The sequence below is a fragment of the Ovis aries genome, chromosome 13, assembly GCF_016772045.2.
Source record: "Ovis aries strain OAR_USU_Benz2616 breed Rambouillet chromosome 13, ARS-UI_Ramb_v3.0, whole genome shotgun sequence".
Classification (NCBI taxonomy): Eukaryota; Metazoa; Chordata; class Mammalia; order Artiodactyla; family Bovidae; genus Ovis; species Ovis aries.
Genome location: NC_056066.1, coordinates 37844025 through 37860708, shown reverse-complemented (window position 1 = coordinate 37860708; position 16684 = coordinate 37844025).

Genomic DNA, 16684 nt, shown 5'->3' with positions numbered 1-16684 from the left:
TAGGAGGTGATCCCAGGAAAGAACAGATGTAGGGTGTGGGGGAGTGGGACAGGAGAAGGAAGACAATACCGGAACCATAACTGGGAAAGTTGGGCTTCCCCAGGTGGCACAGTGACAGAGAATCCGCCTGCCAATGCAGGGGATGCGGGTTTGATCCCTGAGTTGAAGATTCCCTAGAAAAGGAAATGGCAACCCACTCTGATATTCTTGCCTGGGAAATCCCCTGGACAGAGGAGCCTGATGGGCTACAGTCCATGGGATCGCAAAGAGGGGGACATGACTTAGCGATTGAGCATGCACACACAAATACAACCAGGAAAGTTACTGGTGGGCAGTCAGTCCCAGCGGGGGGTCTCTGGGAGGCAGTTGCCCACAGGAGGGGCACAGCAAGCCATTGTCCACTGGCTCTGCATGCCTGAGGTTTGGTTGAGGATGTTGGCATGGGAGCATTCATTTCTGGGCCTTTCCATCTTGCCCTGTGCAGTGACCAGGCGTGCCTTAAGTGCCAAGAAAACCCCTCAGGCAGAGCCCGAGGGCTTGGCTGTGAGCAATGTTAATATACTAAGTACAGCAAATGCTGAGGGGACATGGATGGGGCGGCACTGGGTCTGGTTCAGGTGTGGACAGGTCCCTCCCACCCTCTGAATCAGCTGGCCAGAAATGGCACATAGCCCAGTCATATTCCAGGGTGAGGACTTCGCCATGTTAGGGGGGGCGGGTGTGGGGGAGAGAACACAGGTCCTGAGCCATGGGCTCTCGTAGGCCAGGGCAGAGGGGACAGATCATGGGAGCAGCTTGCAGATTCTGCTGTGGCAGGCAAAACCAGCTGACAACCACCCGAGCCTCTGTCCCCTCCTCCCACCCGTTTGCTTGTCCTGCTCTCAGCCAGTTGTCAGGAACTCTCACTATAGCATCCAGGATCAGGATTTAGGGCACTGGTTCTCAGGTTAGCAGCCCTGGAAACTTAAGTCTATAGTGGTGAGGATGGATATGGATGAACTTTTGTTATCTTCTGCCCTCATCGGAATCCATCCATTAGCCTGTACGAAGTCAGGCTAGGTCAGGAAGTTCTCTGCTGTTGATTGATCTTCGGTCAGCACCGAGAATGGAAACGAATTCTTGTGCTCGTCAGAAGTGCCTTCTGGTGGTTTGTTTTGGAAAGAGGGATCTGTTATCACCCATGCGCTGTATGTGCTTGATGTCCTAGGTTGGGTTCCTTGAAGCAGAGCCTGAGACCAGGAATCGAGGGCATGTGATTTCCTGGGGGAGGCTCTCAAGAGAAACTGGGAAGGAGATGAGGGATGCCAGGTACAACAGAGAGAAACCAGGCGAGGATGTGGGTGCAGCTGGAGTCTAGCCGCAGCCTGATCTCAGGAGCCACAGACGGAGTCTCACCTTGAGGCCGAGGGAGGCTGCTGGCTGTGGCTTATCCCTGGGAAGTGGCGGGGAGGCAGGACCACCGGGCTGTTAAGCAGCCAACACTCTTGGCATCCAGGGGTGGTTCACGTGGTGGTTTCCAAGGTGAGGGAGGGAAAGATCATAGGAATGGATTCTTAGCTGTGAAACCGATTGAGGTCCAGTATTTACGTTTTGATAAGGGACCTCTTTTGGAGCTAAAGGAGTGAATCACTTATTGCAAATTATCTTGTGTTTGGGAGAGAAATAAAAAATACTTTTAAATATATGCAAAGACAAGTCCTTTCCCCACACGTGCCTCTCATCTGCCAAGCCTCTCCTCTACCATCCATCATGATCAACCACTGTTAGCTTCTTGGGAACCTTCTGGAGTTTCTTTACTCCTATAGAAGCAAATATGAACATATGTGTCCTTGTTCTCTACCGTTGTTTTTTAAAATTAGCATCATGCATACTCTTTGGAACCCTGTGTTTTTCTTTTTTTCTTTATTTTTTATTGAAGTATAGTTATATTACAGTGTTGCATTAGTTTCTGGGGTACAGCAAAGTGATTTACTTATACATATACATATTCTTTTTCATATTCTTTTCCATTACAGTTTATTAAAAGATTGAATATAGTAACCCGTGCTACATGATAGGACCTTGTTGTTTCTGTTTTATATATAATAGTTTGTATTTGCTAATCCCAAACTCCTAATTTATTCCTCTCCCCACCACTATACTTTTCTTCTAATAATACATCTCATAGCTCTTACCGTAACAGTACAAAAAAGAAGCCTCATTCTCCTTTATAGCTGCCTGCTATCGTATCCCGGAGAAGGCAATGGCACCCCACTCCAGTAGTCTTGCCTGGAAAGTCCCATGGACAGAGGAGCCTGGTAGGCTGCAGTCCATGGAATCGCTAAGAGTTGGACACGACTGAGCGACTTCACTTTCACTTTTCACTCTCATGCATTGGAGAAGGAAATGGCAACCCACTCCAGTGTTCTTGCCTGGAGAATCCCAGGGACGGGGGAGCCTGGTGGGCTGCTGTCTGTGGGGTCCCATAGAGGCGGACATGACTGAAGTGACTGAGCAGCAGCTATTGTATCCTGTGGATATAGCACTAACTGCTAGTGATGGGCATTTATGTTGTTTCCAACATTTTGCTACTGTGAAGAATGCTACAATGAGTAACTTTGTATATTTGTTACTTCACATATGTGCAGACATGTCTGTAGGATAAAGTCCCAGAAATGCAATTGTTAGGGCTAAGGATAGACCCTCCATAGCATTGATCAATATGGTCCAATTCCCTAACACAGAGATATACCAATTTGATTAGCAGTCTCACAAACAAAGTGTGAGATTGCCCTCTCCCCACACCCTACCGACCTTGTTTTGCCATGATTTGAGATTTGGACCAAGCTGATAGGGGACAAATAGTTTTGTTTTGTTCAGTCACTGAATCTTGTCCAACTATTTGCAGCCACATGGACTACAGCATGCCAGGCCTCCCTGTCCCTCACTGTCTCCTGGAGTTTGCCCAAGTTCAAGTCCACTGAGTCAGTGCTGCTATCTAATCATCTCATCCTCTGCTGCCCCCTTTTCCTTTTGACTTCAATGTTTCTCACTATCAGGATCTTTTCCAATGAGTTGGTTCTTCCCATCAGGTGGACGAAGTATCAGAGCTTCAGCATCAGTCCTTCCAGTGAATATTCAGGGCTGATTTCCTTTAGGATTGACTGGTTTGATCCTGCTATCTAAGGGACTCTCAAGAGTCCAGCACTACAATTCAAAAGTATCAATTCTTCGGTGCTCAGCCTTCTTTATGGTGCAATTCTCACATGTTTTGTTTCACATTTTTCTTATTCTGCGTGAGAGAAAGAGGTTGCATGCTTTTCATTTGATTAAGGCCTGTTCGTAGTTCCTTTCCCCATGAACTGCCTGAATGCCCATTCTTCTGTTGGGATGTTGGCCTTTTTTTCTGTCCAACCAGTAGAAATTTGTTTGTTTGCTGATTTTCTCCTAGATCATCATTCATCTTTCAGTTTTGCTCATGCTGGCTTTTTTTGGCCAAGCAGAAGTTTTGTGATGTTTCTGTAGTTTGAATTGATCCATCATTTTCTTTTATGGCCGCTGGAGTGTGAATCGTAGTTAGAAAGGCCTTCCTACTCTAAGGTTGTATCCGAATTCTGTCATGCTTTTTTTTAGGACTTTAATGGTTTCATTTTATCGCGTATAAATCTTTGATCCGTTTGGACCATTTCCTGGCGTATAGTGGGAGGTATGGATCCAACTTTATCATTTTCCAGATGGCTGACAAGAGATATTTTTTAACAGGGAGCTGGTCCAAAACACACCAGAGAACGCTGTCTTCAGGAAAAGGTCTTATGCCTCGGCAGAAGGTATTGCGAATTATAGTGAGGAGCAGTTTTCTTTAATTAGCAGAGATTCGTGTGTTCAACGAATATTGACTGAGTACCCACTGTGTGTGCGGTACTAAATACCAAGGCTGGAAGAAATGGAGCCAAGTCCTTGGCCTCCAGGAGTACTGTCTCTCTTGGGGGAAGACAGATGAGAAATAAGCAATAAACATATACTTTTTGGGGGGCCACGCTGTGTGGCTTGTGGGATCCTAGTTCCTGGACCAGGGATTGACCCCAGGCCTATGGCAGTGAAAGTGCCAAGTCCTAATCACTGGACCACCAGGGAAGTCTCCTATGTTACACAGTATAGAGAAGATCAGAATTGGTGTCCCATTACTATGACCATAAACACTGCCAAACTTGGCTCAGGGCCAGGGGTGGGCAGGAACGGGGACAGGGCACAGCACAGGCTGGCGGGGACGGCCGCCCTCCACTGTGGGGAGTCTGGGCCTCGGGCCCATCTGAAGGCTGGTTCTCTTGAGCATCTGGTACCTGATGCTGGCTGTCGCCTGCGTGTGCCTCCCTGTGTGTCTCTCCTCATTGTCTCTCTGCGGGTTTCCTCTGATGCGGTGGCTTCCTAGGAAATGTTGTGCAGGGAGCATCAGGCTGCTGTCTCCTGTGAGGAGGCTGCCTCCAGAGCCCTGCTGGGTCACTTCTGCCATATTTTCTGTCAGAGGCAAGTCCCTAAGGCCGGTCCACATTGAGGGGAGGGAAATGAGTCTTCCCCTTTGGTGGGAGGATGGTTCTAGATGAGCTAATGAGAACCGTCCATGTCTCTCTGTGGCCCTTTTTAGGCAACGAAATCTGCCATCCACAGCGAGGACGGTGGGACAAGGGAAGACAGAGGGACGAGGGAAGACAGAAAAGGTGGGAGTTTAGGTGTTTTGTGTTGGGGAGGTGGGTGGGGACATGTGGCCTGGCGAAAATGAGGGCAGAGAGGAGAGCCTGAGGCTGGGACAAACATGCGCTCGGCTCAGCATGTCTGAGAGCAGGGGCTGAGGAGGGCTGGGCGAGTGTAGACAGGTCAAAGAGGTGGGGCAGCAGGCAGCCGCTGCAGGCTGTTGCAAAGAGGGCAGCTTTTCTCCTGAATGAATTGGGAGACCATTGAGAGTTCTGAGCCGAAGAGAAAAGTGATCTCACTGAGGTTGGAGCAGGCTGGTTGAGGCTGCTGTGGGAACAGATTTGGAGGCGGGAGGCTTGGGTGGAGGTGGGGAGACCAGCTCGGAGGGCACTGCAGAAATAAAGGCAGGACATGAGGAATGTTTGGACCAGGGTGATAGTGGAGGAGGTGGTGAGAATGTCTAGATGCTGGGTTATATTTTTCAGAATGGAGCTAACTGGGTTAGTTGATGAATTGGATGTGGGTTATTGTCAGACCATACATCTTTCTTCGTCTGGGGCAGTTTCAGTTTAAATATGAATGAGATGATCATCACCCTAGAGTCAAGGATGACTCCAGAGTTTTTGTGCAAGAGTCGAAGTGCCATTTACTGATATGAGGATGACCGGATGACCAAGCGTGAGGAGTTAGGTCTGGGGAGGTCTGGAGTCCACAGTTCTGGTTTGGATCTTTTCAAGTTGATGAGATGTCCAGGAGTCTGGAAAGGTGAGAGCTCTGCCTCGAGATTGGAGTTGGATAGGGGAGCCTGAACCTTGCTAGAGCAGAAAGGGCATGAAGACATGAGGCTAGATGCCAATGTTCCAGGGAAAAGAAATGCTGTAGGTTCGTTCATGGGCATGTGGGCAGGCCTGCATGGGGGTAGGGAGTGAAGGAGGGGCCAGCAACAGGGACTACGAAGGAGCTGCCATTGGAAAGGAGGGGTGCGGTGGGGTGGGCATAACTTCACAGGTATTTTCTATCACATTTTCTGTCACAAGTAGGTGAGCACCTGCTTGTCCCTTCAAATGAAAATCTTTCCCAGATGTGTGTACTTCCTCATCTTAAATGGAAGACGGTGAACACAGTCTGATCTGTTATGAGTGACCCGGTCACTTAATAAACATCACCTGCTGTCACACCATTTATGGGCAAGGCTTCCCGAGCCACCATGGCCCATGGACTGCTTGTCTCCACGCCCTGCAGCCCAGGAGGCCACACCTGCCCTGGCTTCACTTTCTTCATGTCCTCTCACCACCTCTCTGCCTTTAACCCAGGACTCTCTAGGCTGTGATAGTTAGTCTGAGGACTGGCTTGCGGGGCATACTGGGGTCACAGGTGAAGTGGAGGCTGTCCTGTGACCTGCAGTCTCCATTGAGGCTATTTCTAAGGCTATTTTCTTTACTTCTTCATTCTCCCTGGATAATTGCTTACTGGAAGGTGACTGAGATAAATGGAGTGAACTATTAATATAAGAGCTATTCTGTTTCCAAGTTAATTTAGTTGTTCATTATTTACTAGGCAGTCCTGCCCCATATGTCCCAAACATTGTTAGATCAGGACGGGGGTGGGGGTGCTGCAGGGAGTGACCGATTAGTTTGCTCACACATGTATTATTCATGGGCCTGCACACGAAGCCAACCCAAATCCCTGCCTGTCTATTCACAGCACATTTTGATTTACAGAAGGTCAGGAAGATCCCCTGGAGGAGAGCATGGCTACCCATCCGGTATTCTTGCCTGGAGAATCCCAGTGGGCAGAGGAGCCTGGTGGGCTGCAGTCCATGGGGTCGCCAAGAGTCGGACATGACTGAGTGCACGTGCACACAGAGGTAAGACAAATGAGTAGAACCTGGAAGCGCGTAGGGGTGTTCAGAGCTGTGGAGACGTCATCCAGCAGAGGAGGCACACGCAGAGCTGCGGAGGGGAGGCTGCAGGTGAAACAGGGTTGTCCTGGGGCCTTGGTGAGAGTGATGGGGAGTCTGGACCTGAAAGCCCAGGATCCAGCAGCACTGAGACCAGGTGACTGTTGTGGGTCCTGAAGGTCACAACTCCCCGGTCCCCTTCCCTGGCCTGCAGGCTGCCCCTGACCTCACGGCCCAGAGCTTAGCTCTAGCCACAGTGGACTCTGCTTTCCTCTCACAGCCCAGGCACATCCCTGCCTCAGGGCCTTTGCACGCCCTGGATAGCTGCATGCTCACCTCTTCACTTTATTCTGGTCTCTGCCCAAATGTCACACCATCATCAAGGCCTCTGGGTGACCAGCACCCAGTGAACCATGCCCCTCAGTGCTCTGTCCCATGCAGCCCCCCTTCTACGTGGAATCTGAGTTGGTCCCATGACTTACTTTAACCAACATGATGTGTCAGAGGTGATGCTGTGCCAACTCTGGAACTATGCCTTAACGTGGCCTGGCAGCTTCTGCTTTTTTTTTTTTTTTTTAATAAAATTTTATTTATTTAAAAAATTTATTTTGTTATTTTTTGGCCGTGCTGGGTCTTCATTGCGGTGAGGGCTTGCTCTGGTTGTGAGTGGGGTCTCCTCTCTAGTGGCAGTGTGAAGGCTTTTCATTGCAGTGGCTTCTCTTGTGGTGGAGCATAGACTCTAGGGAGCTGGCGTCAGTAGTTGTGGCACACAGGCTTAGTTGCTCCATGGCATGTGGGGTCTTCTGAACCTGTGTCCCCTGCACTGGCAGGCGATTTTTAACCCCTGAACCATCAGGGAAGTCCCGGCACCTTCTACTTTTCAATTTGGGGAGCCTTGAGCTGCCACATAAGATGTCTGACCACCCTGCTGGAAAGGCTGTGGGAAAGGCCATATGGACAGGCCAAGCAAAGAGGGAACAGCCCTGAGACTGCACGCAGAGGGGCTCAGCTCTTCTGACATCCCAGCAGGGCCTGGGCTTCTCATCATCCAGCCGAGATACAGGTGTGTGAATGAATCACCTGGAATATTCCCACCCAGCGAAGCCTCATATGACAGCAGCCCCAGGAATACTCTACGGGGAGCAGAAGAACCACCCAGCTGAACCCAGTCAGTCCACAGAATCCTGAATGATAATAAAGTGGTTGTTGTTTCCATCACTCAGATTTGAGGAGGCCTGTCATGCGGCCCCATGGAACTGGAACACTGCCTGATTACCACTCAAGAGGTAGCCTCTGTTTCCTTTCCTCTGTGTTGTTTTTCTTCACGGCACTTAAAACATGACATTTATACATGCATTTGTTTACTACCTGTCTCTCTCACTGCCCTGCAATCTCCGCGAGGTGGGCATTTGTTTGTTCTGCTCATCATGTTATCCCTGGGGCTGAGGACACTGCCTGGTTCATGGTAGGCTCTCAGTACACGTTGAATGGATGAATGTGTAAGGACCCACTCTTCTGAGATCAAAACAGCCTTGGTGAGAATGACCCCTTTCCTCTGAGGAAAAAAACATCCAGTCTCCAGCTCGCAAGAACACAGAGATCTTAGTTTGGTCCACCTGCAGCCCTCTGCAGTGGAAGCATAGAGTCCTAACCACTGGACCCCAGGGAAGTTCCAAGAATCCACACATTTTTATTGTACTCCTGCCACATGGAAGATTGATTGGAAAACTAATAGATAAACATATTTAATAGCAGCTTTAAACATATCCTGTTTTATATCTGGGGAATTGCCTCTGTTCCCAGAGAGGGGACAAGAAGCAGGAGGGAAAGGAAGTTGGAAGAAGGGGTGGAGGCACCAGGCCTCAGGTAGATGAGTAGAGGGAGATGACCCAACTGCTCACACCTCCCAGGGCCTTCCCTGCACCCCACACCATGGAACAATCCCTCTGGAGAGGCCTTCTGGGCCCCGGAGTCTGGCCTTCTGTGCCGAGGCTCAAGTCCTGTGGCCACCACGACAGTCCACAGGGTTGCTATTTCGGGTTTCTCCTCGGTTCCACCCGCCTGACGTTTTCTCAACCAGTTCCAAGCCCAGTGCACCATTTTAGCTGACGTGGGGGAGTGTTTCGTGGGGACAGCAGATGGATGGGATGACAAATAGCAGGCTGGTGGGGACAGCTGAGAAGCGCTTTTCCTGTGCCGGAGCTGTAGGCTGCACACGTGCCCCGTGTGGTCTGGACGCGCTGGGAGCAGCAGCCTGCATGGGGCGGTGGGCAAGCTGCACCCCTGTCCTTTGCTGCCAAGCGTCTTGTCCGTTCATCCAGTTGACCAGCTCACGACTGTCCGGGCAGCAGACAGGGCTGTGATGTGGTCCCAGGGAAGTTAAAGGGAAAGAGAAGACAGCTCAGGGTTAACCAGAAACAGGTTACTGCTGGGGGCTCAGGGCACCCCAAGGGGTGGGGAGCTGGCTCTTCATCCACCACATGTGACCTGTTGGCTGAGGGTGGCCCCAGGGGCATTTAGCCCCATGGAGCTTTGGTCCACCTGCAACACCATGAAACCTGTAGGCCAAAGTTCTCAGCTTCTTACTAAGAAGCATTAGCTCAGGCTGCTATAACAAAGTACCATAAATGGGGTGATTTAGAAACAACAGAAATGTATTTCTCCCAGTTCTGGAGGCCGCAAGTCCAAGATCAGGGGTTAGCATGTTCTAGTGAAGGTCCTTTTCCAGTTGCAGATGGCCACCAAATTCTCACTGTGTCCCCGAGAAGGGGGAGGTGAGCAAGCCGGCTCTCTGGCTTCTTCCTGTAAGGGCACTGATTCCATCACCAGTGTGCCCGCACTTGATCATCTGTCTATAGCAGCGGCTAGCAGGCAGGCTCTCCCTTCCTCTAACTTCACCCTTTTGCCTCCACTTCTTCATGCCTGGCCTCGGGGACTATCCACATGACCAGCTCTGTTTATACAGTAGTTTACAGATTAAGAAGCAAAGCGACATACAAGTTCGTTCACAATTGGGTCTTATGGCCACTCCATGAGGCACGTAAGAAGTTACCAGCTGCATTCTGCCATTGAGGAAACCAAGGTTTCCTACATACCAATGGATGGGCCCAAGGTTACGTGGCTAGGAAGTGACAGGTCCAGGAGGCACACCTGAGACCTTGTCCCACGGTATGTCCCCCGTCTTAGAGCCTGTCAGAGGCCCATGGCTGTCATGAGGGTAGGAGGGGGCCAGACAGGCCATTCTCTCCCTCTGGTCTCTGGTCTGGACTCAGTGTTTTCCTGACGACTCGAGACCACTCTGTGTGCTGCTCCAAATAACCTGAGCGCACTACGAAAAAGGCCTCTTATCTCTCCAAATATACTAAGAAGGAAACCTCGGTAGGCTGTAGCTTTGGGCGCTTCTTTAACCAAGAGAAAGTGGGACTCAGATTTGACCTTCAGAAAGCAAGGGAACTGAGTTAGAATGAAGAGCACTGTTTTATTTCTGTTGTCTTTATTTTACATTGCCTCCTGTTTACAGCAGGTCATAGCTCCTTTTCAGAGTGGTGGTGAGATACAGTTTGCTTTTGAAATAAATTTCTTCAAATAAGAGAGTGTTGAAAGAAAAACATTGTGTAAATAATTGTCTAAGTGGTCCTTGGGTATGGTGAACGTCCTGGTGGTGGTACAGGATTGACAGAAGTTTAGGAAACACTCGTGCCCAATAGAGATGATACGTCTTCATTACTCACAACAATAACACAGCTACTACTGAGTATCGGTTATGTGCAAGGGACTTTACATTTGTCATTTCTAATCTCTATAAAAACCCTGCAAAGTAGTTATTATCTTGTCCATTTACAAACTGAGGCTCAAAGACTTTGTGTAGCTTGTCTGGGTTATGCCATTAGCATGGTGGACTGTAAAAACAGCCCCATTTCTTCCCTTCCCTGGATTCACACACCTTTGCAATGTTTTGGCCTTTCTTTTCAAGAGGTAGAGTTTAACACTGGTATATTTAAAATGGATACCAAAAATGACCTACTGTAAAGCACTGGGAACTCTGCTCAATGTTATGTGGCAGCCTGGATGGCGGGGGAGTTTGGAGAGGAATTGGATACATGCGTATGTATGGCTGTGTCCCTTTGCGGTTCACCTGAAACTATCACAGTGTTATTAATCGGCTATTGGCCAATACAAAATAAAAAGTTTAAAAATAATAATAAATAAAACAGCAACAAGAAAAGAGGTGGAGTTTATTTCTGTAGCTTTAGACTGTAAACTCCATGTCTCTCTTGTGTCCTTGGTGTCTTGCCCAAGTTGTCACAAAACAGACACTCAGTAAACATTTGTTGGGTGAAGGGGTGAATAAACCTCTAACTCGAACCCTGTGCTCTTATCATCCTGTCCTCCTCTATCCTGCCTCACAAAGCCCCCTCTATAGGCCTGTCTCCTCTAGCCTGGATCTACATATAAAGTGAAAGGAAAGTGAAAGTGAAGTCGCTCAGTCCTGTCCGACTCTTTGCTACCCCATGGACTATAGCCACCAGGCTCCTCTCTCCATGGGATTCTCCAGGCAAGAATACTGGAGTGGGTTGCCATTTCCTTCTCCAGGGGATCTTCCCGACCCAGGGATTGAACCCAGGTCTCCTGCATTGCAGGCAGACACTTTAACCTCTGAGCCACCAGGGAAGAGCTCAGATCTACATATACTACCTTTCAAATTGCCAAGCTCATGAGTGAAGCCACAGCTTCTCAGCAAAGAGCTGACCAGAACTAACCAGAATGTCTCTGGGGGCCACTCTGATCCACCAGGTCTTTTCCTGCTCTCGGGCAGGCTAGCTTCCTTTCGTTGTTTGTCCTTCCACTCATCTCTCTTAAAATTGTTCATGTGACTTTTATCAGTCTCTTTCACTTTCTTGGTCTTGCATTCAGGATGCACACAGGTTCACATCTTGTGCCCACCTGGCCCTTGTGTCATGTTCTGTGGCGGTCACCAAGTCTTGGATTTTTAAAAAATCCCCCACCTTGTGTGTAACTGCTGATTGTGGTGATGGATAAAGAAGCACTCACACGTGGGGCAGTTCAATGAGCGCATACACGGATGTACTGAAGACCCGCATCTGTCAGGCGCCGTTGATGTGTCCTGTGAATGGGGAGGCGACACAGACATCTGGAAGGGTGAAGTGACAGAAACAGTAGGACACAACTAAGAATGCAAATGGGCGGTGAAAACAGTGGCTCCAGAGGAGGCCAGAGGAGGATGGAACCGTCACATGCTGATTGGTGCCAGCTCCAAGGAGGATGGAACGGATGCTTGTCCAGTACCCCTTCCATCTCCAGCATCATCACACGTTTCCTTGAATTAATTTTCCCGACAGCACTGGGGTCAGAACTGTCCCCATTACCTGATGAGGAGAGAGACACAGGCGAGGGGAGTGACTTGCCTGACACTGCAAGGCTGGACTTGGATCCAGCCCGCCCGATGCTGAGGCTCCCCGTCTCCGCTCTGTACTGGTCAGGGCAGGCTGGGGTTCAGGTCCAAGCACTTAAAGAGCTAAGGCTTGGTCAAACAAAGGGATGAAGGGAAATTGTTTTCGGCAAAGGCTTCAGTGCAAACAATAACTCAGAGACATGGGAGCCCATGCTATAGATGGGGCTGGCCTAAATGGATGTTTCTAATCACAGTTGACCTTTGCTTGTTGTTTAGACTTTCTTTTTCTATCGTTTCCTATCCCATTCATTTAGTGACAGTCCTGACTTCTTACAGACATGTTATATGACATCTCAGCATCACTGCTTTTTTAAGTGTGGAAATCAATTAATTAAAATTTTTTATTGGAGTACAGTTTCTTTACAGTGTTATGTTAATCATTGCTTTAACAAAAAATAATTTTATTTATTTTTGGTTGTGCTGGGTCTTCATTGCTTTGTGCGGTCTTTCTAGTTGGGGTGAGCGGGCTTCTCATTGCGGTGGCTTCACGTGTTACTGAGCATGAGCTCTAGGGCACACAGGCTTCAGTTGTTGCGGCTCCCAAGTTTCAGAGCACAGGCTCAATAGTTGTGCTGTCCAGCACACAGGCTTAGCTGCTCTGTGGCATGCGGAATCTTCTGGGACCAGGGATTGAATTCGTGTCCCCTGCATTGGCAGGTGGATTCTTATCCACTGTGCCACAGAGAAGTCCCAGTCATTGCTTTTTAATACCCTATTGTTCATGGAACATTTTTTTAGAGGCCTTTTAATATGTATAGTAACCTTGATTAGTATGGATTAATATTTTCATGTTGGAAAGTGTCAGATTTCATTTTCTTGGGCTCCAAAAATCAGCGCAGACAGTGACTACAGCCACAAAATTAAAGGACACTTGCTCCTTGGAAGAACAGCTATGTCAAACCTAGATAGTGTTTTAAAAAGCAGAGACATCACTTTGACGACTAAGGTCCGTCTAGTCAAAGCTATGGTTTTTCCAGTAGTCATGATTGGATGTGAGAGTTGGAACATAAAGAAGGCTGAGCACCTAAAAATTGATGCTTTTGAACTGTGGTGTCAGAGAAGACTCTTGAGAGTCCCTTGGACTGCAAGGAGGTCCAACCAGTTAATCCTAAAGGAACTCAACCCTGAATATTCATTGGAAAGACTGATGCTGAAGCTGAAGCTCCAATACTTTGGCCACCTGATGCAAAGAACTTACTAATTGGAAAAGATCCTGATGCTGGGAAAAACTGAGGGTAAGAGAAGGGGGTGAGAGGGGATGAGATGGTTGGATGGCATCATCAACTCAACGGACATGAGTTTGAGGAAACTCAGGGAGTCAGTCAGTGATGGACAGAGAAGCCTGGCGTGCTGTAGGCCATGGGGTCGCAAAGAGTTGGACATGACTTAGTGACTGGACATTTTCATGCATTCATCTTTTTCAGCTGTGATCTTAGAAGTCTTCAGAGCAGGCTGTCCAAGGTCTTGGTTTGGAAGGACGTTGACTGGGGCTCAGCTCAGCCCCGGGAGGCAGTTTTTCAGCACAGCCCTGATGACTGCCTGCTCCTGAATCTCCCCCCATGGGACGATGTTTGCTCAGGGAAAGCCTCCCCGGCTGGAGCCTCAGAAGCCACCGTTCTGTAAACAGCTTTGTTCCTAATCTACCCCACTCCAGCACTGGGCAGCCAGGTCTCCACACTGTCATACCAGAAAAAGTGAGGAATCACAAGCTGCCTCAAATGGAAAGAAGAGAAGAGAACTCTCATGTGGTTTGCTTCACTTCAGATGTGTGTGAATGACTGAAATGCCCAATGAGGTATGCGTGGGTCCACCCGTACTGGGGCTTCTTGCCCTAACTGCAGGCCATCTTCTCCCACCACTAGGTGGCAGTCCCGTTTTAACACAGATTTTAGAGGAGCCTGCGGGTTCACTTTCACTTTTCACTTTCATGCATTGGAGAAGGAAATGGCAACCCACTCTAGTGTTCTTGCCTGGAGAATCCCAGGGATGGGGGACCCTGGTGGGCTGCTGTCTATGGGGTCGCACAGAGTCGGACACGACTGAAGCGACTTAGCGGCTGGCTACATTTATTGGGGTTGCAGTTGGACACGACTTAGCGACACAAACGACAATTCAAGCAATAGCACTTTTGAAGCTATAAAGTAAAAATTTTCACCCCATCGTGTTAGCATGTTACGCGCTCCTAATAGTGAAGATGCAGAAAAGCAGGACATTTCAGCAGCACTGGTGGGAGCGGGAAGGGCTTCCCAGGTGGCGCTAGTGGTAAGAATCCACCTGCCAATGCAGGAGACATTAAGAGCTGAGGGTTCGATCCTTGGGTCGGGAAGATCTCTGGAGCAGGAAATGGCAACCCACTCCAGTATTCTTGCCTGGAGAATCCTATGGACAGAGGAGCCTTGAGGGCTACAATCCACGGGGTCTCCATGAGTTGGATACAACTGAAAAGACTTAGCATGGTGGGAGCTGACATCACAGTGGTGGGGGAACTGGGCAGTGACGCTCACGCCGGGCACGATGGGGATCCGGTGGACACGGCAGGCCTTATCTTGATGAAGATGAAGCCTGTCGTGTGCCAGGCATGCAGCCACATTTAATCTGCACAGCTCAAAGAAATGCTCTCATTTCCCATCAACTTACAAATGAGGAAGTCAGCCACAGAGAGGTCCGGTAACTTGCCCAAGGTCACAGAGCTGGTAAGTGGCAGGGCCAAGACCCACATCTGCTTCCGCTGCACTGCATGTGCCTCGTGTGTCCTGTGAACAGGCACACGTGGGCATGCTCACTGCAGCGCTGTTGGCGGGAGAGAACAGTCTAACAGCTCACGGGTGAGACTGTGAAGTAGGAGGGGACATGCAGAGTGGCTGGGGGCCCTGTGCTGGATTTAGGGCCATCAACCTGGATGGTCTTGAGACTCGTGTTGAGACAGAGGTAGAAACCAACACAGAAAGCAGAACTGCCTGTTATGCATGGAGACCAGCACAGGTGTAAGTTTTAAGACTGCAAAAGGACATGCTAGAAAGAGAACACACCAAATTTATGATGGTGTTTATTTATGATGGAGGCTTCCCTGGTGGCTCAGACGGTTAAAGAATCTACCTGCAATGCCAGAGACCCGAGTTCTATCCCTGGGTCAGGAAGATCCCCTGGAGAAGGGAATGGCTACCCATTCCAATATTCTTCCTGGAGAGTCCCTTGGACAGAGGAGCCTGGCAGGCTACAGTCCACGGGGTTGCAAAGAGTCGGACACGACTAAAGTGACTTAACAGGCATACACACATCGCAAGGGAGAGGGAAACAGGATTAAGGAGAAGGGCTTTTATGTGTAATGCCTATTATTTTTTTCTCTGTCTCCCCATCTCCCTCCCTAAACCTCTTGAGCAAAAAGGAAAAATCTCAAATCCCACTCTAACTCCAAATAGTGTTTTATGATTGATCTTCACAAATGCATTTCTTAAACCTGACAGCTATGATTGTCAAGGCACCAGGGAAGCCTTTGCTCACATAAGGTGGTCTCCCTAGAAATTCTCTTTGGTGTAAATAGCTTTCAAGTTGAGCGGTTAGATGCCAGCCAGGACATCTTGTTAACCTGGAAGGAAAGGAAGGAGGTGGTGGGAACCCAGGAGAGTCACTTCTGTCTTTTACTTAGTAACTGATTGGTTTGATTTAAGACAGTGTTTCTCCTTAGGCACCAACTCCAAACGGCTAAGGTATTTCTTAAAACATAAAAGGTCCAACCTACCTTGCTTTGGTTTTTGTGTGTAGGAGGACGGTGGGGTAGGTTATAATCAAATGTATCATTGCTCAGGTGGAAAGATCAGTGATTAAAACAAATTATCCCCTCCAACTCCTTCTAAAGCCTGTAGGCAAATTAAGTAAGAATGACTTTATGTGCTCTCTTTATGCCCGACTCTTTGTGACCCCATGGAGTGTAGCCCGCCAGGCTCCTCTGTCCATGGGATTCTCCATGCAAATGGGTTACCTAGAAACACAATGACTTAGGACTAACCTGCTTCCTGTATTCACTAGGGTGAATGCTTAGAAAATCGTTATGTTGGATTTTGTTGACAAGCTTTCCTAGAACTGGAAGAGGTTTATAGAGGTTAATGGTCCCAGATTAATGGCTCTGAGCGAGAAGCCAAGTCTGAGGGGGGTAAAAAATTGAAATTTGGCTTTCAGTGCCACCATGGAGCTTTTGCTAGCTGCTAAATGCATTAATAATAATAAGGCATAGGAAGTTTCCCCAGTGGTACAGTGGTTAGGATTCTGCACTTTCAGTGCCAGGGCTTGGGTTCAATCCCTGGTCAGGGAACTAAGATTCCACAAGCCACAGGCCAAAAAAAAAAAAAAAAAAAGTGTAGGACTGCAGATGAAAAAGGGGAATAGTTTTTGAGCAGATAGCTTTGCATCTACTGGATGCTCTCAAAGCTCAGGGCAGTTTGGCTGTTCTGCACTTTTGTGAGAGCTATCTGCACCTCCTTTTCAAAATGTTTGAATTATCCTCAATTAGACTCTCTCCGTGCTGCAAGTCCTGTTTCACTTCACTGGAGGTTAATACGCCACGTCACACTTGGGAGCAGGAGGAATCCAGACACCGGTAACAGCCACGGCGACTCTTGAAAACTTAAGAGCACTCTTAGATGTGC